The sequence below is a fragment of the Accipiter gentilis genome, chromosome 2, assembly GCF_929443795.1.
Source record: "Accipiter gentilis chromosome 2, bAccGen1.1, whole genome shotgun sequence".
Lineage (NCBI taxonomy): Eukaryota > Metazoa > Chordata > Aves > Accipitriformes > Accipitridae > Astur > Astur gentilis.
The window spans coordinates 6,979,768-7,006,686 of NC_064881.1; the positions used below are offsets into that span (position 1 = coordinate 6,979,768).

General features: G+C 39.4%; 1 long non-coding RNA gene across 1 annotated transcript; it reads right to left on the bottom strand.

Annotated features, from left to right (window-relative positions):
• Positions 1–454: 454 nt before the first annotated feature.
• On the bottom strand, positions 455–25,998 carry LOC126050706 (uncharacterized). The gene is made up of 3 exons (XR_007509623.1): positions 25,869–25,998; positions 25,100–25,192; positions 455–565 (listed from the first exon to the last, which is right to left on the bottom strand). It is a non-coding gene; the product is annotated as an uncharacterized LOC126050706 (long non-coding RNA).
• Positions 25,999–26,919: the final 921 nt, after the last annotated feature.

Below are 26,919 nucleotides of genomic sequence, written 5' to 3' on the forward strand. Positions count from 1 at the left end.
TATCTGAATGGAGGATGCAAAGAGGATGGAGCCAGGGTCTTTTCAGTGGTACCCAGTGACAGGACCAGAGGCAATGCGCAAAAAACAAAACACAGGATGTTCCCTCTGAGCATCAGGAAACACTCTTCTACTGTGAGGGTGACCAAGCACTGGCACAGGTTGCCCAGAGAGGTTGTGGAGTCTCCATCCTTAGAGATACTAAAAAACCATCTCAACACAGTCCTGGGTAACTGGCTTTAGATGGTCTTGCTTGAGGAGAGGCTTTTGACCAGAAGACCTCCACAGGTCCCTTCCAACCTCAACCATTCTGTGATTCTATGTAATTTAGAGATGAAATTGCAGCCTAGAGCTGAGGTAAACCAATTTCTACTAATTTGAGGGACTCATCCAAATACAAGAAATGTCACAACATGTCCTTGGTGAGCAAGGATGCATTAAATTTTGGAAACTTGCCTTAGCTCAAGAAGGTTTGTTCCAGAATGTTACTCATTACCACTTTACAACAACCAGAGGAACCAAGGTAGGAAATCTTAACAACAAGGGATACAGAACTGCAAATATAAACCTAAAACAACAACAAAAAAAAAACCACAACAAAAAAAAAGAGAGAGATGTATGAAGAACATCAGAATAACTAACAGATACAACAATGTATGAGATATGTGTATGTATGCACTTAATTCTAAAACTTATTTATACCATTTAAATTGTAACTTTACGTAGGGGTGAGCCAAATAAATTCTCTCTTTCCTTCTGCCTTCCACAAGAATTTCACTTTTATTTCCCATCCCTGCCCTCCACCTTTCTGAATCTCCCTCATTGAGTGTATTCGTAATCCTGTCTATAGAAACTTGTGCTTCTCCAGCCCAGAAATTAGCAAAGTATATGAGAGAGTAAAGGCCTGAAGGTAAATCAACAGTCCTTCCTTTAGTGTATAGCTCCTGCCAATTCCCTTAAACTACAACAGATTGAATTCTCTCAGGTCTCAGGAACTGGGTTATTAAATTTTAAAGAGGCTGCATTTCGGGTATCCTATGTGTTAACACTGAACATAACTACAGGTGTTAGTATAAAGTCTTCAGCAAGGAGACATACTGTGTGACAAGTCAACTCAATGGGATATTCCTCAGCTTTTCCTAGGAAAAACCTTTGTGAAGATAGTTACACTAATGAAAAAGAGCTTCTGCCAACTGTCTTCATGTTGGTCTGAGACACGTACTGGTGTAACTCAGAAAAATGCCAGTTACCGCTGTTCTCTGCTATTCATGTATTCAAGGAGCCTGCTTTGGAACCAGCACTGTGATGCAGTCCAGACCTTACTGACCATGCGGATGAGTGCAGGATCAAAGCGAGGACAGTAATGTGTGATAAAATTGCAATAAACCTGCTAGAGCCATACCCGGATACGTAGATGTTCTCACATACTGGGTTTAACACATCATACAATTTAAAGGCAAAGGCCTCAGGTGGATCTGTCTTCTACCACAGGTCTAGCAAAGGTTAATCTTTGTGTTTCTTTGTTTTTCCTCCTCTCACAGATGCTGTTGCTGTATTGTCTCAACCAGTATTAGAGAGATTATCTGGAGCTGTTCTTGGCAAATTGAAGTTACCACAAAAATATGATGACAGAAGCTCAGCAAAATCCTCCAGCTATATTCACAGCCCTTTGCCTTGGGTAATGGTAAATACATTTCCACTGCCAGTCATTTCTCACTTTCCCTTTGCTTCCATTGAGTTTCTTACTGCAAAGAGAAAGCTCCTGTCTCCTGCTTGATCACTGCGGACCACAACAGGCTCCGGCCCCATCCCCAGCACAACAGCAGCTCACAAGGAATGAAGCAGCAGCACAGACTTACACCTTTGGCTTGGTGACAACATGGGAAAAGTCAAAGAAAAAGCACCTGGAGGAATGAAGTCACCTTAGCAAACAGCTAGAGCACCCAGGTCACATAGCACTTAAACCTACTGCCTTTTAGCTAACTGGTGTGTATCCACATTAAATAATGATCTTGTAGCTGCATTTCTTTCTTTCAGGGCAATAAGGCAGAGTATCTAAATTCAGCTTGACCATCTTCCCCACAGTTTCCTGCAAGCTGCTTATTCTCCCAGTTGTCTGTCAGTTGTTTCTACATAAAACCTTCTTCCCGCAGTTGCTGTACAATCCAGGACACCTCCACTGAAACCAAAGGGGATACGTGTTTGTTCACCAGGTGTTCACTCAGGAGGAATTTTAAGCCACGTGCATAACACTAATAATATTTAGATTTAATCCTTTTACCAGTATTTGTTCCATTCATTAAGCAGAAGCAGTAACAGGAAGATTTCACATTAGAAGCCTCAGTTCTAGCATTTTCCTGGTGGCCAGTGCTGCAGCTTGTGACTGCCCTCAAGAGACTGCAACAAAAATAGTGACAGGACATTCATCTACTTTTTCCCCAAGGCAATCTATCCACAAGGAAAGGCTGAGCTCATTTCAGATGTTAGTGCTCTGCTTTCAATGCTCTCTCCTACCAAAAGCAAACTTCGTATGTTCTAAAAGTAAAGACATTCTACCCTAGAAAATGCAGTTCTTCAGCTGGTCATGAGCTGAGCTCCTGGTTTTCCAAAGCAGTCTGTTCATCTGTCAGAGATAGACTTTTTTGGGTTTTACCCATGTTGTCTTTGGAATGAGTTTTTGGAGAATGAAATCCCATGCTGAGAAAAGGGTAATTTTATTCCAAGTGCCCAGTGCTGGCTGGACTCAGGCAGAGGAGCATTTAAGCCACAACTTCCATACTTCAAAAGAGTAGTTCAGACATGACAAAACCAGGCTGATATTCCCAGTATATGGAGTGTCCCTCATCCAGAAAGCATCCAGCCCTACTCCTGATTTGGCTTTGGTAAGAGTGGCCCCCACTTTTCTGAGAAGATGAAAAAGCTCTCACTCAGAAATGTCAAGAAGATGGGGTTTTGTGCCGCTGACAATGTGGCTCTTGCTTGTCTCATTTACTTCATCCAGGTCCAGTAATACCACAGTTTTCACCCGCCACTGTAAATGAAAATCACTTCAAGGCTGTCGTAGCCTATTTCACTGTTTCTGCTATGGAAGCCATAGTCCCTAGAGCCCGCCCTACTCAGCTCCTCTCTGACACATCTCTAGCACCAGGGCTTGTGTAAAGCCACTGTACTAGCTCTGTGCTCTAACAAGAATTGTAAGAATAAGTAAGTGTTTCAGCCTGCTGTTATCAAAATAAGAAAACAAAAACAGATAAGGGAAGCAATGACCAAGTAAAAATAACTCCATTCTTCTTAATAAAAAAATAAAACAAAACAAAACAAAACAAAACAAAAAAAACCAACTAACACTATTAAACATTTTGATAATCACCTGAATAGTCCATTCCAATAGATCTTATTTGTAGTGTTTGGAAATCTACATTTTTCTGAGCACTGTAAATATTTCTTGCTGTTCTTTTACAGTAATTTTTAACTAAAATTGTGCCTTCTCAGGACACTTCCCAAGCTGCTAAGTCTCCAGAAACCGGCCACCTAAGCAGTTTCCAAGCATCTACCTTCTTGCAGACATTTGTAGTAATTTTAGAATTAACTACAGTGATTAATTTTGCACATCAGTAGTCAACAGCTCTGAGTGGGTTACATAAGGGCTATGAAAACAAACAATACTTAATCAATTTATAATTTAAAAGCAAAAGCATCACTTTTAGAAAAGATGGATAAAACGATCTTCAAAGAGGAACTGGAATAGAAAAGAACTGCATATTGATGTTTTGAAAGCCACTAAACACTCTCTAACATGCTGTGCTGGCAAATAGATACAAGTTTCAGTGGCTTTTGGAGGGGGTTCCTTGGCTGGACCATTGAACTACATAATGATATTTTTGAAAAATACATTACCTGTGTTCACCTGTAAAATATTTTATCTGAAAAATACTCTCTGTATTTTTCTCACTCCTTCCCTCAAGAGCTAGAACAAAATTTATTTAAAAAATTTAAACTTTTGATAGTATGCTAATTACCATAAATCAGGTAACAGCTAAGGTCTGGACATCTACATTCAAGGAATCAGTTTCAATAAATTGTTTTAAAAGTCACACTCTTAGTTAAACTACTGTCATTGTGAATACATGTCATAAATCTCTCATTTTCTTCCTTCAGATAGTCTTCTATTGACTTCATTTCTTCCATCTTCCCCAAATAACATTTTTCCTAAGTATTCAATGCTTTGTTATTTCCCTACATGGTATATATTAGCTTAAAAAGGTAGGTAGAAAATAGCCTAGTAGGAAAAGCATGCAGCAGATGGAGCAGCAGGGTAGGAGGCAGTAAAACCAATAAATGAATACAGTCTAATAATTCAACATTAAATGTAAAGTATTTGTGATAACTGATTGATACTATTTAATTTCAAATCAGGTTAGTGGCATCAACATATGACTAAGAAGGAACTAGAAGTAGAAAAATTTCCAAATGCACTTTCAGTAATAATTATATTTTTATACTAAAGAAGCATTATATTTAGTCCTATATAAAGCTTTTTTGAAATGTGTTCAACACTCTTTTTAATCATCAGTATCCATTAAATATAATAATAAAGCCAAACTGCTATGCCCTAGTTTAAAAAAAAAAATCTCAGAAGTCTTCCCTTTTTAAAAAAGGTTTACTCCTCAGTAACTCTGACAAAAAAAATTCAGCCAACAGAAGATACACACAGCAGCTTTGATGATTTCATAGTACATGAAAGATTCCTGAAATAAGGAGCACATAGAGGTCTACCAATAAACATGGGAACTTTTTCTTTCTCTGCAATGGCCATGCTTGTGGGGACTTTGGAAGTCATAATATTAACTACTGTAAAAATGTATTAGACCACAATTACTCATTCACATGAATGAATAAACATTTCTGTATACAGATTTCTACTCTCTCATTTTGTTCACTCCCATTGCCATTGCAGCCTGCAATCATGAAGTGAGCTGGCTCTGCATGCATGCATGGATGCACTAAGGTCCTATCATTGTTCAACCTCATGGAGAATTGTCTTGAAAATTAATTTGTTGTTCACTCTGGTTATAGAAAGCCATATTTTTGGAGCACAGGACTGAAATCATGCTCATCTCCAACATCATGTCACTCCGCCTTCAATAAATAACAATTGCTGTAAGGACTAATTAGAAGTCAAAAGCATTGTATCTTGTGTGCAGTAGCTTATCCATGAATGTACAAGGGCTAGTTCTGCAAGAAAAAACATGGATATATTTCAAAAGTTCTGATATTACAAAATAATCAATTACCTTGAATTGCTCTTTTTACTTAAAATGTTGAATGCCAGATAATATGCTTCTATTTGTCCTGCCAGCCACATTAAAGGCATCCACATGAATCAAATACATTAAGATGAGAAAAGCTGTACAGACAGAATGACAACCTATGTGCTTCTGAATGAAGTGTGACGGGGGAAATCCCTAAGCACCAGTGTAGCAGTACTGCTACTTTTACACCACACCATAGAAAGGGAGAATAGCATGCAAAAGGGGACAATTTTTAAGTAGATCTGTTAAATTTAGTAAATAAGAACAGAATAAAATAGAAAAAAAACCCTGTTGTGTACATCAGTATGACCAGAGTAATTATTTCTACATTTCCATCCCCAAAATCAAGATGAAACTCTTCCCACAAAATTCTCTATACAAAGAAGTTATCCCAGATTCACAGATATGAGAGACCTGTCATAAGAGACCTCTCATAAGAGATCATAGGAGGTCACACAACACGATCATCATCCGATACAAGCTATTGGACTTCACAAAATTAAAGCAATCATCCAGGCTTGACCTAAAACACAAGGTCCAGCACAATTCTTAGGAAGTCACTCAGAGGGTTAGTTGAGGAAGGAGGAGATGATGCTTTGGTTTTGCCATTTGTCTAGCCCCAATCTCCAATCACACCAACTCCCACATCAGCACAAAAAGACCAAAAATAAGTCACCCTTAACCTTTCCTTGACAATCCAAATGGAATGAACTCTAGAGGTTTAGGATAGAGGCTGTTTCTGCTCCAGCAAACTGATTTAACTGACCTGAGTTGAAGATCTGGCACTCCAGGATTTTGCCTTTCACCTTCTAGAGTAGACCAGTCCAATATCTAAAACTTCTCAAGATTAGCACCATCTCTTAGGAGTTTTGTGGCTACCAGACTTTGTTTTCAATATCCCATAATGCTGCCTTATTATTAATGCTACACATTAGATTTTCCTCAGGAGGAGAAATTTGATCAAATTCTTGCAAATCCAGATAACCACAGAATCCTTGATCCATTACCTCTGCCAGGGTTATTGATGGATGTGAAGTACATTGCAAAAAGCAGTCTTTTGGAAACGCAGCGCTATCTGTAGACCATTCAGGAATTGATCCCATCATGTTGGAGCATTCTGCCATTGCTTTCCAAACTCAAAATGATTTCTGCCCTTAATTTTCTTTATGTACAAACAGAATGCCAAATTGCAAAATTACTGGGCATTCACTACCTGCTTCACATCTCCAATCTTCATAATATATCAGCAGCTACTAAAGACCATGGAAGTATTTACAGATGATCAGAGCAGTGAGAGGAAGGGGCATACACGGTATTGACAGCTGCTACCTAAACTCCTTTCACATGGGGGACCTGGGTGCCAAGGCTTCAGATCACACTCTCCCCAGCCACGAATTGGGTAACGGCATGCCCAAAAGATGTCTGGCTCCCTGGTGTAGTTCCTCTTTGGCTTTGTCATTTCTGCCTTGCAATGACTTTATTGCTTTTCACACGACAGCATGTTGGGTTTGCATGGCAAGGTTTTGGTAGAAGGGGGGCTAAAGGGGTGGCTTCTGGGAGAAGCTGCTAGAAGCTTCCCCTATGTCTGACAGAGCCAATGCCAGCCGGCTCCAAGACGGACCTGCCGCTGGCCAAGGTCAAGCCCATCAGCGATGGTGGTAGCGCCTCTGGGAGAACAGATTTAAGGAGGGAAAAAAAAGTTTCTGTGGCACAGCAGCTGCAGCCAGAGAGAGGAGTGAGAACATGTGAGAGAAACAGCCCTGCAGACCCCAAGGTCAGTGCAGAAGGAGGCGCAGGAGGTGCTCCAGGCACTGGAGCAGAGATTCTCCTGCAGCCTGTGGTGAAGACCCTGGCGAGGCAGGCTGTCCCCCTGCAGCTCACGGAGGTCCACGGTGGAGCAGATCTCCACCTGCAGCCCATGGAGGACCCCATGCCGGAGCAGGTGGGTGCCCAAAGGAGGCTGTGACCCCGTGGGAAGCCCATGCTGGAGCAGGCCTCTGGCGGGACCTGTGGCCCCATGGAGAGAGGAGCCCACGCTGGAGCAGGTTTGGTGGCAGGACTTGTGACCCCGTGGGGGACCCACGCTGGAGCAGTCTGTGCCTGAAGGACTGCAGCCCATGGAAGGGACCCACGCTGGAGGAATTAGTGAAGAACTGCAACCAGTGGGAAGGGACCCACGTTGGAGAAGTTCATGGAGGACTGTCTCCTGTGGGAGGGACCCCACGCTGGAGCAGGGGAAGAGTGTGAGGAGTCCTGCCCCTGAGGAGGAAGGAGGGGCAGAGACAACGTGTGATGAACTGACCACATTACACATTCCGTGTCCCCCTGCACTGCTGGCGGGGAGGAGGTAGAGAAATCAGGAGCGGAGTTGTGCCTGGGAAGAAGGGAGGGGTGGGGGGAATTGTTTTACGATTTAGTTTTATTTCTTACTACCCTACTCTGATTGGTAATAAAATAAATTAATTTTCCCCAAGTCGAGTCTGTTTTGCCCACGATGGTAATTGGTGAGTGATCTCTCCCTGTCCTTATCTCGACCCGCAAGCCTTTCATTATATTTTCTCTCCCCTGTCCAGCTGAGGAAGGGAGTGATAGAGCAGCTTTTGCTAGGCACCTGGTGTCCAGCCAGGGTCAACCCACCACACAGCAACAGAAGGGAAGAGCTAAGCTCTAAATATGAACATGATAACTCCCTTATCAAAATGAATATTTAGAAGCAAAGCGAGACACAAAATATGCATCATGCACTCCACTGAGTTACACAGAGGTTGTGCCATGCACCTCAAAATCTTCTACTGTCTCACTGTCCAAGCTCTCAAATAATTGGAAGTAGCATAATATCATAATCTTCCATGCACATACTCCATGTTTTATAAAACAGGTAATTCCTAGCAATGCACTTCCCTAACCCAGCCTTAAAATGCCACCCATTCAGTGGCACCGCATCAAATAGTCCTTTCTGAATTGCAGTGTAATGTGACCACCACAACAGGAGAGTTCACTCCACATTTAGTACGTTGGAGATACAAACTGAAAAGCTTTCATCACCGCAGTGAGGGACAAAGGTGTCCTTCCACCAACACCTCTGGTTGAAGCACCACTGTATAGTGAATGACTTGGGCTCTTCATTCGATGCGCAAAAAAGCTTCTCTAGGGGAGAAATTAGCAGATTTTACAGCTTGATTAGGTTAAAGTGGGATCAGGTCATTAGAACCGTGAAGTTCACCTTCAGTTGCTCCTTCCCAATGCTGGGACGTCAGTCTAACTGGACTCACTCAGTTAATGCATTAAAGCTGGACAGCCCCCATGCCTTCCCTTAGCACTGTTTAGCCTGCACAGCTTAGTCACTCGTTTCTACCTCACTTACATGCATTCAGATTAAAATCCTGGTGTTTGAGGAGAGTGATGACCAACCTTTCCGCCTGAGCAGAGCACACGATTTCTACCGGCAAGGTGAGCTGCCTGCCATGATATTACTGAATTCATATTAGATCTGATGCCTCCCAAGGGGTCAAATTTAAATGCAGGTACATAATATATTCCCCCACTTTCCAGAAACTCAGGTCTTATGCATATGGGATGTGCAGCGTGCACTCTCATTTCCTAGATGTAGCCCTTTCCAGAGGATGAGATAATTCTCAGCAAAGAAAATCATTATTTGTAGCACATCATTATTCATGTTATAAATCTATTGCATATACAAAAAGCTCTTAGATTCAGCTACTGTAACTCAGTCACCTTGTAGTTAGAAAGCTGCAGTTGTTCAAAGCAAAGCATAAACAGCATTCAGTATTCAATTGTAGGACAAGGTTAGTAAAATGGAATCAAAATTTAATTATTGAAATGAGATGAAAAAGCAGAAAAGCAAGGCAAAAAAGGGAAAAAATCGTACAGATACTGTTTATATTCAGAACTTGTTTTCAGCTTTGACAACAATCAAACTACTCCCACTGAGTACCTCAGAACATTCCTGAATATCAGAAAAACACAAATATTAACTTCAAGTGCAGAATATTTACAGAGAACATAATTTGAACTGTACAGCTGGCTGAAAAAAAGTGCATGGTTTAATTCCAGTATTCCTGTAATATTGTTTCTACCTGATGAAAGGAGGATTTATTTAACCAATGAATAAAGAAAAACTTAGAAATCCATAATATTCCACCAAGCTTTATGATATACCCTGCACTAGTTACCAGGGATAGGTTTGTGAAAGCTGATCAGATCACAGTCTACAATGGTGCAGATAACAGAACAAAACAATGACAATTCAGTGAGAAGTTCCAGCAGTAACTTGTTAATTTTGTCTCTCAAGAGGCCATAAAGAAGACTGTTTACTATACTGGCATGTCTTCTGAGCTGAACCACCTTTCTAAAGTTTTAAAAATAAATTATCAGTGTATACAGCAGGAATGTTACTTCTTGCTAGAAAGAGAACTGACTAATAATGAAAAATTGAAGGAGTGAAACAGTATTGATTCAGGTCCACAGGACAAAAATTCTCATTAATCCTGATTAGGTCACCAGTATCCAAGGAACTGGGTCCAACAGAATTTAATTCATCTCCAGTTCATGAAATTGTTGTTACAATTCACACAAATATAAACTGCTACTGTTATCATTTATGTTTTGACCTAGCAAACAAGGCTATGTTGGAAGAGAAACAAGAAGCAGAAGCTGATGAGAAATGTGACCTCATTACAATGGGCACAAAATCCTATCCTCAAACCCATTAACTAGAGCTGTGTGAAATGTTTCTGATAAAATTTTATTAAACGCTCTAGTTGACCTCAACATGCTTTTTTTTTGCAAACACACATGGTTTCCCTGCTATCCCGGTTAATAAACCAAAAAAACCCCAGGATAATACTTTAATGAAATATGTTGAATTTAATAGCTCTTGATATATTGCTTCAAGATTTATGTCAATTTTTTTTTAAAGACTTGAAAACTGTATGCTTTGTTTTATTGAAATTATTGAACAACTCAAAAATTTTCAGCTGTTTTTTTTCATCACTGCAAAATTAACAGAATAACCACTTATTAACAAAGTTCTTACCTCAATGCCCGTGATTCATGCAGGTTACCCATTATACTCTATATGGCTTTATAGTCTGTGGATGACTAGATATTTGCAATTTGATTACTTGAAAAGTCTCTTCCCTCCCTTCAAGAAGGGCTTGCGGTAGCAGTGGACTGCTGTTCGTTACTGTTGTTGTCCTTGAGCAGATGGAACAGTTGCCAATATGCAAGTGGCCTGTGACTCTCAAATTCATTTCCCTATCAGACTGCCAGCATCTCAACTGATTAGCCTCTTAGCAAATTTTGGAGACTTAGAGATGTGTTTTGATTGCTCTTCTTTTCCTCCAGGTATATATAGACTAGACAGGTTAAACAAGATGAGCTGCTACTCATTCCATCAAAATAGCTAATGTGTTCAATTACCTATAGTACTGTGAAAAATTAAAGGAAATTACAGTCACTTCCATTATATTGCATAGTCATAAGGGTAGTAAAAATACCCAGAATTATTGCTAGGCTCTTTAAAAGTAAAATACAAAATAAACTTTCATTTGCCCATTCAGTGCATTAAGAAATGCTTGTTATGATAATTCAACTAATGAATTGGTCTGCTTTTGCACAAATATTTTTATTTATTTCAAGGCAGATGTTTGCATCATCCACATTTGTGACAAAAAGTAGCCTTCGTACAGAAGCTATGGCTTAAGCATCATATGATCTCTATATCGTATTATCTGATGTTAAAAGTAATAAACTGATAGGATGGGACAAAGAAGAAGGTCTGGTGTAGAAGGGTCCCATTTCCTTCCATTTTCTCTTCTTCAAGTAAGACATCCCCCTAACGTATGTTTATTTCTCCCTCACCTCATAATTTCTTCTCCTCATTACATTTTTTCTTCTTGCAATCAATTTATAACATAAAGTTTACTGAGGAAAATTCATGTTCCTACTGTGGCAGTTATCGGTTTCAAAATTGCTTTATAAGCCTTGCTTGTATATGCAGACAGAGCAGAACAGGAGGGGTTGAGAAACAAATGCTTTGTGTATTGCTCCTTTATTTATTGGAAGACAAAGCATTCTCAGACAAAAAAAAAATTTGGGGCAACATTATGGGAGAAAAAAACCTATTGACCTGTGGCAGCAATGTTCCATGCTCAACGTAAGAATACCTCTTAATACCAATTTATGTGTAGGAGGTAATTCCTCATCTGATTTACATTTGTGTAGCTCAGATACTGTAAAAAGTGAAGGGACCACCAGCCTCCAGGCTAACCTCCCAAATTACAAAGTATAAGCACATTATAATTTCTGTTTGCAGAAACTTAGAGATTAATATCCCTAGTCAACACTTTCTAAAGGTTGATTATTCTCAATACAGAATTTTTCACATCTTTCTTTTCCCATTTTTAACCTGAATTTGTCTAGCATCAACTACCAACCACTAACTTGGATTTTACCATTTTCCACTGAAAAACTCTCCAGTATCAGGAATCTACTCCCCAAACACATAGTTGCAAAACATGTCATATTCATCACTGGGGTAAAGTAAATTGAGTTTTTTAATTATCTTATGATTGAACTTTTTTTTTTTAATCACCCTTGAAGCACCCTGGCTCATTCCCAGTTGTTCAGCCTGCATTTCTCCTGCTGGGGCACAAGTCTTCTAACCCCCAAATATCTTCATGAATGCAGTATCTAACTTCTCCCACTTAATAGTCCCCAATTTAGATATGCATAGTTAGTATTTCTTCTCCATCACAGCACCGCAATAGGAACTTACTGGTCAAACATAAGTTACTGGTGCTGCTAAGCCCTTTTTTTATTTCCTAATATACTGGGCTGTTTTATGCTATGTGTATGCCTTTGTATTTGACTGACCCAGCTTTTCCTTTATAACAAAGTGAATATTTCTTCTAAATCACTGCTGAAAAATATTGAAATATGCTTAGCCAGGAGCAGACCTATGGAAAGATTCTGCTTATGATGCTTTTTTCTTTTTCCTTCTATTACTTTTCAGGTACTTCCAGATAACCATTTTAGAAACCTAATGCATTGTACATTGATTTTTTTTTTTTTTTTTAATCAAGCTAGTGTTCTTCCTAGCAAAGTCACTACACACATGCCAGATTATACTACTAAAGAACCAAGCCCCTAGTACATACTGCTATTAATGAAGCAGTGCACTGAGCAAGAAATAAATTAACTCTTGCAAAATTCTGACCAACTTCAAAATGTATTTCTGTTGGAGTGTTTTCTTTTGTTTCGCACAGACATTAGGAGAAGAAGCATATGAGCTGCTTCCTCAGATGATTTTTTCTATAACTACAGAAGATTACTTCAGTATATTCCTTTACCTGCTTGCAGTAGATCAGTGGCAGACCAGGGCAATAAATGAGTTATGCAAAGAGAATTTTGAATTGCCAGTTTAATTACTAAATTTCTATTTTATGTCATAAAATAGCTGTGCTGAATTAAGAATAGGAAAAATGCTGCATGGATTATATATTTAACCAGGACAATATGGACTGCACTTCCACTGTACATTGGCCAAGAAGTATCAAATGAAGAAATCTCCAAACTAATTTCAAGTAGAGTTTTTGTTTCAACATCTTGCAGTCTCCTAGAAAGCAGGGGGGGAAAAAGTCAAGTTTTCCTTTCTAATTATTTGTACTTTGCTGTATCACGAAATGCTAAAAATTAAGGTTAATATTGTTATTTCACTGGGATGGCATCGATTTATCATTTTAGTTGTTCATCAGAGAATTGTAATAAATTATGGAAACCATTTGTTTGATACTGAGGCCTAAAACAATTGAATTCTCTTGGGAGAATTAAATTCTCCTGCTGGTCTACAGGAAAAAGAGGAATAACAGTTAAATTGCCAAATAAATAATGCTAAATCCTACTCACTGAGCATATGAATTCTTAAAATCACTTTCTGTTCTAATCAGCAAGTGGTGGTCCACTAATGGTTGAATATTTAGTAACATTTACAGGAGATCATCAACTCTCAGAAAGGTATAGAGACATGATCGCTGAAGGAACTCTGCCTGAGGAAGACTGTTTGCCCATTTTACACACACAGACTTTACATCATACAAGAGATGTATGATAACAATATATGAGGATGTATGAATCTACAAGAACAACAGAGCAACAAGCCCTTGAACAAAAGCACTCCCTCAGAGGTCTAATGGAGCTGGAAGAAGAACGGGCACATTTCAACTGGAAGAACAGTGTATATATATAAAAGGTAAAACTGAAGCTGATTAAATCGTCTGTCATTCCTGGAAGTGAGATGAAACAATAGCAAAGCAAATAAAAGTTCAAGATTGTCTAGGAGGTGGTTCATTGTTGCTGCAGAGACATCTGCTCACTGACATAAAATTTATTCAGCAGATAAAGGAAAAAAATGTAATTACAATATTAACAGAATGGAAAACTAAAAAAAAAGAGCAGACTTTTATAATTAGTTTTTCAATTCATCAGTGTTATTCTGGAACTTCAATTCATCAGTAGTATTCTGGAAAATGCTAAACGCAGCTATGACTCCAGCTCTAGTAAAAGTTAGTAGACACACTCAGCCTTTTTACTGTTAATATAAAGGAATGCTTAAGCGCCTCTTTGTAAAGTGATGCACGGAAATAAAAGAAACCACTATTGCACCACCAGCCAGGAAGGCTTCCCTAGAGAGTGAGTGCACACTCAAGGACATCAGTCTGGTAGTCTACGTATAAATGAAAGGAATGGAAAGCCATAGCTGAAGACAGCTGGAAAGCAGCCAGGAGTTGCCTCATCTTGTTGAGCAGTTGTTGAAAGGGCAGGCTCAGACTTTGGAAAGAGGACGTCTATCCTCCAGCTGTGTGCAGTGCTCTGCATGCACACCTTGCAAATAAACAGGGTCATGGATACAGCATACCCCCAATCCTATTCTCCCTTTCCTTAATCCCAGTGAAAAAAATCTGGCCAGATGTCCAAAGCCAGCCAACCATTTGGCCCCAAGGCAAGAAAAGGTTGGAAGTTAGGACATGACAGTGAAACATGACAGGAAAAAACAGTGAGGGAATACAAGGCAGTTCCCCAGTGCTCTGCCGTGCCTGCTGTGGCTCAGGCCCCCATCCACCAAAACCTGTAGGCATGACATAGGTGCAGCCCTGAAACTTGATTCAAATTCTCTTCTGCAACCTGTTTATCATTATATTGTGCGTCCTGTTTGACCTGTGTGGATTCCTAAAGATATACTAATGATAATTAAAAACAAAACCAAGTTCCAACTTCTGTCACACAAAAATTGTTGGGTTTGTTAAAGTGATTTGAGATCAAAGACACTTTAGGTTAGGGAATGCTAGACGTGTTGTCACCCCTTCCCTGCCTGGCATCTGCCTGGGTTATCAAGGTGACTTAATAGGTCGACACAGATTTGTCTGGCCTTCCACATAGGTTTCTCCTGTCAAAAAACAGCCCAACCTATTTAGCAGTAACTGCCTTCCAGGTGGCTTCGTGTGTGTATGACTGGGAATGTGAACACAAACAGCAGTGAATTTCACTGACCTTCATGAGGAAAGGGATGGAGGTGAGGGAAGCACAAGAGGCCTATCTTCAGTTGAGTATGAAAGACTGGTTTCTAACTCCCTGGGACTCCAATAGTATAATACAAAAAAGGTGCTGAGAAGGGATGGACTGAGAATCCCCACTCTAGGACAGACTTACTGAAAATGGTGGCACTTTGGTAAATTGTGCTTACATTCATACTTAACACAGAATCAAGTTGCTGATAGACTTCCAGGAGATTCCGCCCTACAAGCAGGGATGGGGAGAGCTAACGCTGGCCCTCATTTCAGCTGGTTGAGGGACACTCTAAAACTACAACAAAAAAGGCTCCATGTAACAGTGACCTAGGAACCAAAGCACCTTCTTGTTTTCCTTTGACACTTTCTAAATTTTGAAGTCCTGCACTTCCTGTTATCTACGTTGTGAGAGCAACTTTTTATTCAGAAAATTTCAGAAAATCAGAAAAATGTTTCAGAAAACATCAGAAAAATATGATCAAAAGAACAACTTTTTCATCTCTGTTCATTGTTAAGACAGAGTCCCATCTTCCTGAAATTGCTGTTCTTTACAGTAGCAAACAGTACTTTAGCAGCTGCTCACAGAAACCACCCTGTAACCGCCCCGCTACCAAAACCTTGCCACACAAACCCAATGCAGTGATGAAACATGAACAAATTTCAAATCAGGTTTCATTTTGAGTGGACGCAATCCTAAACAGTGAAACTTTATTTAAAGTTTCCAAATATACTAACTTCATTGTCATTAAAATTAAAGTTTTCCTGCAAAAATATATTTTCCAGCTCCATAGAAAATTTCCAATCAGCTCTATTTTTAAAAGTGTTATTTATTGTCAGATGAAGTCAGCAGACTGAGCAGTCTAAAACACAAGGTTACAAACACAGGAAGCTGAACATACAAAAAACATCTCAGATCCACTACAAAGAATGCAGATATATCTATATGCAGATGTATCTATATTCAAAGGTAAAACCACACAAACATACGTTACTAAATTAAATGCCTCGCTAATCTCTAACGCTTTGAGCTCCAATTTCACCATCCATACAGACCCACCAACTTCATCCATTCATTAATACTGAACTGATTAATAGGGAAAACATTGAATCCTACTCCTACCTTTTCTTTTCTCACATAGTAGGCAGGTAAACAGAGAGTTTATGAGGAACAAAACACAATCCTCTTCTGCTCCTCTGAAGGATAAAAATCACCTTTTTTTCCTCACAGTAGGGGTCTGCGTACCTATCAGAAAGGTGTCCAACTCTGATTATATTGCAAGATGCTTGCTTCAGTCTAAGCCAGAATGTTTTCCTGTAACCATCCACCCATGCCTTCAATATGCACAGAGGACATGCTCTTACAACTGTTTTTATGTTTCAGCTTGTAATTAGAATCTCAGTTTATGTTGCAGCAAAGAAAAGAACTGGAACAAATAACAACCTGCTCCTCTGCTCTACAAGGTATGAGCCAGGAGAATAAAACCAAGATAAAGTTTGCAGTACAAGCCTTTGATACATAAATGCTTATTTCAAAACTAATGAATACTGATATAATTATACAGCAGTCATTAGACTAAGTAAACCCTCTTAACAAGCACAGTTCAAAATACAAGATTTAAACCTGCCATGAACAAAATTATTGCCAAATTATCTTTAGCCTAATGGGATGCTTGCACATAGTTCTCTATTTTCCAGTTTGCTTATGAATTTTTAAAAGTTGAGTAACTTCGGCCTTAAAAGTAGATTGCTCAATGAACAGAGGTTCCTATAGTAGTAGTTGTCGAATGGAAATAACTGATTAAGAATCTCTGCTAAAGAATGAAAATAGGCACAAGGTTTCAATCAATCTGGAAGGAAAGGGAACACAATACTGCCTTGTGGATGTCTGACTTGAGTGAAAATCCTGGTTAGGAGACCTTGGTCAGCTCTGTTGAGGTCCAAGACTCCCTCTGTGAGTTGACTGCACTTTCTGTGATGAAGCACTTGAGTCCATTGCATCCAGCCCTGTAAGAAACTTGTGAAAACTCTTCATATGCTTCAAAACAGAGAAACTGTAATACAGTCTCAATCAAGCAGTGCTCAAGAGTTTCTATAATTTATTTTGTGAATTGATTTATGCTGTAATCAGACTTTCCAGTTTTTGTCAGCATAAAGGGGGTTGGCAGTGCATCATGTGTGTTCACAGACACACAGAGACATTAGGAAATAAAGAGTGAACCATTTACAGTTTGTGCATTTAAGGAGCAAGGCTGCATAATATGCACAATATTTGAAAATACAAGCAAACAGTAACATTTTCATTTCCAAAGTGGTTAAGATATAGATCTTTCTGAAGAACACTCAGGCAGCAAGAATATCATTCAACCCTAAACCACTAAATGGCAGACATCTTGCATCAAAGAAAGAGGTAAAATACCTAAAAAGGTGGAAAGCTCCATGGGTCAGCCAGCAGTCCAAAGCTGTGAGCCCATTAGGTTACATTACTAAAAAATTTAAAAGGAAATTAAATTGATTTAGAGGTTGTATCAACCTCAAAATTAATAAAAAAGAGAAACAAAGATGCCTTGAGCAAGGGAATAGTACTGCATAAAAGATAACATGCACCATCACCATTGCTTCATGTGAATTGCAAAAAAAAGGTTTATTTCATTTATCCCTTGAATTAAATGGAGATATTCTTTTTTCTGCCTGTTAAAGACTCTCTGGATTGAAATCCTGTCTCTCAGCAAGGAAGTCAGGAATTTCATCATCCACAAGACAGTGTTACCTGCTTACTAAGTATGCTGATCCTCTTCATGAAACATGAAACTTGGACCCTACGCAGATTTAGAGGGCTGGCAAGGGAATGCTTTGTATGAATTTACTGCCTGGAAAAACACAAGCATAAACTAAATAGTATTGGGCCAGGTTTTAGAAGAGAAAATATTGCCTCCCTCTATTTGTAGATACTAACTGAATTAGGGCTGTCAGCTCTAAATCGTTGCTCCTGCCTGTAAGAGACTCTAAAAATGGTGCTTTGTGGGCCCACACTTAGAGATGAAGAGAAGAGTGACACTCTAGAATGCTATTTATATCTCTATAAAATCAAAGAAAACTGAATGTAAAACCTGTCATCATACTAGAATTCTGTATCTGCTTTTTAAAAGGTTTAAAAAGTTGAAAGGCTCTACAAAGTGTACAGAATAAAATTTCAAAGTGGCACTTTCAGACATTACAAGAAGGGTACCATGCTCGCTCTGACAGCAGTGCTGGCAGCAAGCAAGATGCAAAAGATGTTGTTGGAAAGGTCCCTAGGTACCCTGAGAACACCTCATCACAATTCTATCCATAATTTCCAATATCTCCTCAAAAAGGCATTCTTCACCTTTATTTCCCTTGTTCTACTTTGTTTTGCCTATTAACATTATATAACATTGCAGTATGGCACACGAGACTTAATAAAAAGAGTTCCAACCCCAAAGAATTTACAGTAGGTCATACAGTGGAACAGTGAGGTCACCTAAAACATTTACAGATTACAAGAAAAAAAATAACATTTTGACAAATTTCTTGCAGTCACTAAAATCAGACTTTAGAATACTTGGAAAAACATTTCATATGTGACTAAATGATAGAGAAAGCAAATGTGCTTATTAGGAAGTCCTATAATAATTTTGCATAGCTAGAACAAGACCAAATTATTTATGCTTGGGAAATAAATCCATTGTTGATCTTGCAAAGCCCCAGCAAGAATAAACTCAGCCTTTTCCTGAGCACAGACAATGCATGGTTTTCTTCAGACACATTAAAACATACTACAGTCCAAAGCCATAGCTACTGGGAGCTGTATTACTTGCTAATAATAGGTGCCCTTGGAACAAGGAAGATGTTAGAAAGTGATTACATAATTGACTGTTACTTTTTCCCTGCCAAAATAACCAAAGGAAAACTTGACCTATGGATTCAGATAATCTAGGTACACTATAAAGAAGCTTGTTACTATATTGTTGAATAAATGAAGTAAATAACCAGCTGTGATTGTAACTTTATCATTTGCAAGCCACCAGCAAAGTAAACTGAATGTGCAAAAACTCGGGATAACGTAACAACACAAAATACCGTGAATTGCTGCAGAAATTTTATTCTGCAAGCAGTGTTCCTCCAGGAGAGCTCAAATCAAAATGAAGTAAGGGGAAAGACAGTAGCTACATGTTTAGAGCTGAGATGATCAAGGCACTGAAGAAGGTGGCTGACAAAGATGCTTTCTACAGAGACAGCAGAAATATCATTAGAACATAATGTCACAGAAATCTATTAACGGGTTAACAAGGAAAATATTTTCAGGGGTTCCTCTACTGACCTTTATGTTTGCAACAGTATCAAATCCATACAGTCTCAATGCCCACCAAAAACTCCAATACCAGAGTAGAAAGTGTTATCTTCAGAGAAACACATTACATAACAAAAACTAAGTCAAATGTTTAACTAAATTAAATGAAGAGGGACACCACTCCTGAAAACCATGGTTAGGGCACTCACTATGACCAGAAGACATGGTTCCTGAACTATTTCTACATCACACATCACATTACCTATGTTTCCAATGGCAATCCTCTCAATAGCTCTAAAAACAAAAGCAAAACGCAAGAACAGAGACCAGTGTAGGCCCCACGGTACGGAGCAGACTGTGGCAGGTCAACGTGATGGATAGCTCTCAGAACAGCTGAAGTTCCCCTGTTTTGGCTGGTTATAACTGCCAGTCTTATTCATTGGCTTTATACTGCAGTTTTGCCCAAGAGGAGAGGGGAAAAGAGGCCTTCAGCAAATGAGAGAGCATCTTCATCACACAGGTCTGGTTTAATTAGTTAACTGACTATTCTTGCCATGGCTTTCAATTTATCCCATGTAATTGCTAGAGCATTTGTGCTTTTGTTCTGCTTGTTTCAATAACTGAACCAGTAACAAGACTCCTTATTTTATATAAATCTCCATATGTTCTCAAGTACTCTATTTCCAATCTTATTTGTAAGGTGGAAAAGGACAGTCAGATTTTCTATTATCCATTTAATTATTTGCTACAATGCCTTTGGGAAGTAGCTATTTTCTTCATTTTGGTTTAAATAAGATCCCTATTTATGAGCCCTTATTTGTTTTTGAGAAACCTTGCCAAAACCAAACCCAATAATGACTGACTTGAAATACAATTCACTTCCACAGTGTAAATTCAATGGAACCCTACATCGAAGTAAGAATAGAGTTTGTGGCCTGTAGGAGAGGCTGATAGAAGGCGGTTTTCCCCTTCAATAAGAATTTAGTAATAAAGTCTAGCTTCAGGTCCAGGTGCTGCCATAGGAACCTCCTGGAGGCCACGAAGTTCAGTGAGAGGAACTTAGTTCTGAAAAAAGGACTAAATGCCAGAAGTGACAATAAGAAATAGGTGGAAATAAGTTGCCTTGTTGCCCTTGTGGGAACTTGCTGCTTCGATTTCCTTTCTTGTTGTAGGTAGGATAAATACACCAGAAAATTCTCATTCTCCCCCTTTGCTGCAGGCTCTTCTGAAGTTATTCTGCTGCTGTCACACCACCCTCTAAGAAACACAAAAGGCACTTTAAAAGACCTGTCAATTACTAATGGAACATCCTCTAATAAGATTTCTATAGAAATATAGCTCATATTGGCTGTTAATTGCCAAAAGAAAAAAAAGATACCTAGTCTGAAAATGTCCTACAAGCAACCAGTTAATAACACAAGTGCTGCTTTCTTCATGAAAATGTTACATTACTTGTACTTCACAGCTTACAATACCCAGTTACACCTCATTCTGATATGCACATGACCACGTACATCCTCACAGGATGTGACAAACCATTTCTTCGAAACTAAGAGCTTAAACAGATGAGGAAATCTGTTCTCTGACTTCATACTGCTGGTCCCTCTCTCATGAGAAGAAAGTTGCACCACTTCAAACCTACACCCGAGGATGCCAAAGCAAGACAGAAGGTCCGTGACCTGGTCTGCCAGATCAGCTAGCTAACTAGCAAGGAGAGGGGCTGATGGCTGAAGTGAAAAACATACTGCCAAACAGGAAAGGTGACAGTGGAACAACGGTCTCCAGAATGGGCCACACTTGCCAGCTGTGAGCCAAAAAGCCCCTACCTGTGACACTGCAGTGTGAGCGTCTGCTCTGATACTGCCACCACAAAGACCACCACCTCATGTGTTAGCCATCTCTTTGCACGCTGATGCTACAGGATATTACATTTGTCTAAGACCGTGGGGATAAACCCGGTTAAGGTATTGATTACCCTGATTGAGATACCCCCCACACACCTCTGATACCGAGGCTATCTATGTAACTGTTTCAGACTAGATGCTGAAGTGTTAGTTAGCTAAACCAAATATGAATTCACTCCTAACCACACAGTCTACTACTAAGACAGTTGGTATCATCCAGACCTATCCCCATCATTTTTGTGGTCTATGAGCTTACCAACCATGCCATGTTTATAAACTACAGTTCCTTAGCAGCTCTTCTACAATATTCTGCTGCAGGATATGTAGATGCTCCACCAGTATGTCCAGTTATTACATGCCCTTTCTTAGACTGAAAACCTGCCATGGAAAATCGGCTTCTAAAAAAAGACAGAGTGAGGAAAGCAATCAACCGAATTACTACACCATGAAGACTGTGCATATTACTCAGCAATATTTCTACTCAAGGCCAAAAGAAAATAATCCACTCTGCAGTAGTGCTGCTACAACATTTTTATAGTAGGAGTCAAAGTCAGAAGTATATGCAAGTATCTTTTTCTCTGAACATTAAGAGAGAAAGTAGTTGTGTGAGGTGCCACTGACTTAAAAGAAGAGGATCCTTTAAAAGGGGAGCAATGGAGGAGAAATCTGGGAATTATTCCCAGAGAACATGCATTGATTACTTGTATCAGTAGTCATCCATAGAGACACTCCACTCTGGTAGCAGAATGCCTAAATTTTTTGATGTCACAAGAGCACTTTCTTATCAGATTGTTGTTTAATGCACCAACAAAATCCCAAGAAGAAAAACATTATGCAAGCACAGCAGAAAATCCAAAGAGGGTATTTAAGAGTCTCCAACATATTCCCTGCAGCTGCTGCTGTAGGCCTTTTCTGAACAGTGATTTAAAGAGCCAAAACTAGGATCTGAAGTGCTGGAGAGTGATCCACAAACACCAAGAGGCCAGAAAGCATAGGCCTGGCTGTGAATTTTACCTTCTCTCCAGACTTTGGTGCCTGTCTCAAGGCTGTGTTTTGCTCCCGTGGAGCTCAGAGCCCAGATGTCTCTCCTGGGTAGGCAATGCAGCTGAACGGACTGCACAGGAAAAGAGTGAGGGTACTGAAAAAGCCTGCCTTCTGCACCCCTGCCACATGGCTACAGGCAGCCCTTTTCCCACCTAATTCTTCTTCCCATACCCTGATATCCATGCTATCTTCTTTATTTTTTGTTTCTATTTAGTTTATATTTTTCTAATTAAATCCAACACGACTCTGGGGTCTGTATAGCTGAAAGATATTGCATCGGATGGTCCTGACCCTAAGAACAAACTAAATAAATAAACATGACAAGCACACTGGATACAACAAACACCGCATGGCTCCCATATACAGAAGGGTATCACTATAAACCCAGTATTATTATTGTCAGTAATGATAACAGAAAGAGGTATCTTTGCTTGCAAAAATCCACCTCTCCTCCACTTACCGAGACAAGGTTGTAAAGGGTCCTGAGATACCACGGAGGAGGAAAACAGAGAAAGGGCTTGTGACAGACAGGTGCTTGTCTCCTTGCAAACCCTGATCTTGTGAAAAAGGGCCAGTGGGCAAGTTCTCCATTACTGAACGAACAAGCCTTCCTCACCTACGTGATGCAATACTAACTCTGTTACAAGAAACAGTTGGCAAAGTCTCTGGTCTTAATCCAAAGCTTGACTGATGTCTGGAGTGAGCACCGTGGCAACTCAAGCTACACACCACAGCCCAGCGCAAATGGACTAGAAAATGTGCAAAGCCACACAACTTTCATGGCCAGTGTTCTCCAGTGATGGATAGCTGTAAAACTGCCTGTAGAGAATAAGTACTTCAAATGAGAAACCACAGCCAAGGCACCCTCAGGCTTTCAGGGACAGCAGGAAGGACCAATTCAGGTCATTTTCTTTGATAAATCTCAGGACTGATGAATCCCAGATAAGCCACATTTCTATAGAAACGAAGAACTTTGAAGTAGAAAAAGGACCTATTCAAACACATCCACATGCCCTGAAAGGGCTTCAAGATATTTCCTTTCACACAGTCCAGCCTTTAGACAGATGAACTTTCCACAGACATATGGAAGGATTTTAGTCCTTTAAAATTAGAAGTAGCTGAGAATGGATCACAAGTATTTCTTCAGAAGCACTCTTTATCTCCCTAATGATCCCAGCTGCCAGCAATAAACAGACAATGAAAAATGAGTGGGAAATATCTCCATGCTATCATTTCAACCTCTTCCCTTGAAAAATGAAAGTGGACTGGGGCAGCCTTGTAGCTGCTGTTTTTCTAAGTTGGCAGAGGTGAGATTTACCTATCTACAAACATTGTCATTTTGGAAGTATTTTACATTAGAAATTATGACAGAATTTTTCCAGCAGCTAGGAAAAGCTGCATGTTTCTCAGACTAAGACCCTGAGTGTGGGTCAAAAGAAGAATTCAAAGTCATTATCTACGTACAGCCTTCAAGAAATATCAGTATTCCTAACTAACCTACTGGTCAAGCGTGAAGGAAAGGGGGAAGCTTTCCCAGGAATATGAATCAGCAAAAATACTTTTGGAGGAATTATTACTTCAGCACACAAGAAAGTGGATAGAAATCAAGACTTGCAGAGCTACATGCTGGGACTAGACATGATTTAGTGACTCATGCCAAAGAGATTCTAAAATTATTTTAATACCACAGTTCTGTTCCAAAAGTTTACAAAGTTGTTGGGTTTTTCCAAACATTAAAGGACAAAACCTAAAATATTTTCCAGGAATTTTTATGGCTCCAGATTATTGCTAATGTTTGGAATGACTCCTTGGAGGAAAGAAACTAAACAGAAAAGAGGAGGAAACAACCATTAACCAAAGAAAGAGAATGCTCAGCAATGTGTAGAGGGGGTCCTACGGGTGAAAAGGATTCCTCGTTCCTGAAGGAATTGGTACCATATCTTGATACTCCCAAATCATTCTTGTCAAAGAGAACTTCAATTGCCTTCACCTCAGGGACCAGGCATGATCTTCCATCTTGGCTAGAATGCCAACCAAGGAGCTGTATCACTTCTGCTATGAAAACAAGACAAAGCAAATTGTAACTTAGAATCACCTGGTCTGTGGTTTCCCCCAGGCTCAACAGGTGATAAGCAGATTTCTTCAGTCCTGAGCTGTTCAAATGGAACAGGATGAGAAGGAAAAAGCCTATGGTCCTCCCCCTCCATCCAGCTGAAATGGAGGCAGACCGGACCATGCGATGCTTGTTCCCCCCCCTTCCCCAGCACTACCCTTTCACAGAACTCTGGGCCAAGAAAGTATAAGACTCTCAGGATCAACACCAAACAGTAACCTTAATAATATGTCTATGTATTTCATTACTAATTATGTTTCACAATAGACTTCCATATTTGCACCACCTGCATTTGTTCACGGTTAACTACATGCTTCAGTGCTAAGCTTCCTGGATGTTGCTGTGCTGTTTCACACACCACCGTGGCCTGCTTCATGCTGCACACTACTTCTTGCTCCTATCAAACAGTTTTTTTAACTAAAGCTGAAAAAAAAATGGCAGCTTCTTGTCAAGGGCCAAGTGATGATGTGAAAAAATATCTTCCCACCCTGAAAGAGTAGCAACCTACCTGCATGTCAGGTCTTGCTATTATGGCCTTTTAAATATATTTAGCTATTTTTTTCTTAATTAATATTTATTTATTCCACCTTTTTTTTTTTCACATTTACACTTAGAATAGATTTCCTTCATAAGATTTTATTTAACAGCAGCCTTTGCTCCACTGTCAGTTCTTGCCCATTGCATGTATATCTGTGCTTAACAACACTCCTCGTTCAAAACCTCAGGAAATCTTCTGTCAACTACAGCTGAACTAGCAAGTCTAACATCTCTCTTGCTGTTGCTGCTATGGCTTAGGCAGAAGGTCATGTCAAGGTAGTAAAAAACTACTTTACCTTCTTTTCATTTACAAGATGGGAGCGGGTAATTCATCCAGTGTAGTCATTTTCCTCGTTCATCAGTCCCTCTGGTCTGACACAATGCATGCCCTAGAGTTACAAAGCATCTGAGTTTTTATTTATATCTTTACATTTGATCTTTTAGCCTAATCCTTTGATGTCATGAATTACGTTAACATCCTGAATAAGGTTACTTTACATCAATACTTTCACCCTCCTGCACTGTGAATCAAGCCAGGCTTACATTTCTTATGGGAGTGATAAGTTTTTACTTACCACTGGAGTTTCTAAAGTACTCTCACAGGGCTCTACTCCCTGTTTTGTAAGTCTTGGTCACTGAAACCTGATACCCAGTTAGGGGGGAAAAAATAACCATTTGAATGAAACCACATTTCAGCTTAAATTTAACTTTATTATTTTTTAATTTTGGTTGAGGTATTGTGCAATCCCATTCTGTTTCACTGCAATTCAGTTTTGGAAGGTGAGGGCAATAAAGAGTCCTTCAGACTCGCAATGCTTAACCATTTTTCCAAGCATATGAAGACAACATTAAGTAAGTTTGGCGAATCTATACCAAACTTGGATTCAAATAATTCACGTTCAAAGCCTGTAAAAGGAACTATTTATTGAGCAATATTTTCTTTCAAAATCAACTACAATTAAACACATTTCAGATCAACACAAACAGACAGCACCAATTCCAGTCAGGTTTTACTGTTTATCCTCTGAAACAATACACAGAGAAAAAAGGTGCAGAGGGGTTTACCTGAAACTCTTACTTTTGCCACACTTCAGGCACTGCAATAAGGATGTGGGGGAGACAGGATGTTCATAAGGAGGATTTCAAACTTGTGTCATCAGACTGTATTAGCCTGGATTTTCAAAGATTTTGTGTTCCTTTGCCTCCACCAGTTACTGTAATGAATCAAATATAATAATAAAAAAACCTATTATTGTCCTATTCTATGAATAAACAAATACAAAATTCAAAGAATATTTTATACTAATAACAGTAAATATTCCTTCTTTTAAATATCCCTGTCTGAGGTGTGTAATTCATGCTATCATTATGATTAATGGAGCTTTGCTGATTTGTGTGCGTGCGTGTGTGTGTGTGTGTGTGAATTATTCAGTTCCTTTAAGTAGAGGTTTTGGGGTCTTTTTTGTAGAGTCCAGCAGTGACTATCACGTTTACAAAAACTGCTGCATATTCTTGACCATCATCTACCATCACATATCCTGCTTCACATTTTCTTAAACATAGAGATCTCAAGAAGTTTTCTTCCCTTTTATTTAATGCCTTAAGAACAAAGATATAAGTAAAAGCAGCACCTTTGTTCTAAAGAACCAGAAAAACACACACCAAGAAAAACAAGAAGAATCAGAGCAAAGGTTGGTCATAGCTCCAGTGTTGGGGAGCATCTGAATCTCCCAAAGTCTGAAAGAGCATGTTCAAACTCAAAGGGTGAGATTCAGCCCTTTTTATCTCTTAGCAGAGTAAGCCCTCTTACCAGCACTCTTACGGGAGTAAGAGCTAAAGAGCTGGTGTTTCAGCTCCCACTACACTCAGTGGAGATTTAGTGAATACAGTTGCTAGAGCCTTGAAAGCTTGTCATTTCACCCTAAACCAGGTGGATCAGTAGAATAATTTTCTACATGCCACTGACTTCAATTATTAGATCTCCACTGCCTGCCAGAGGAGCTTATGTACCTAGCATGCATGTAGGCATTATAAGTGTTTTCATCTGGAGCTGCATCCCACCCTTGAGCATAAGCCCTCCTCTTCTGCTAGACCTGGAGAAGATTTAATACTTATC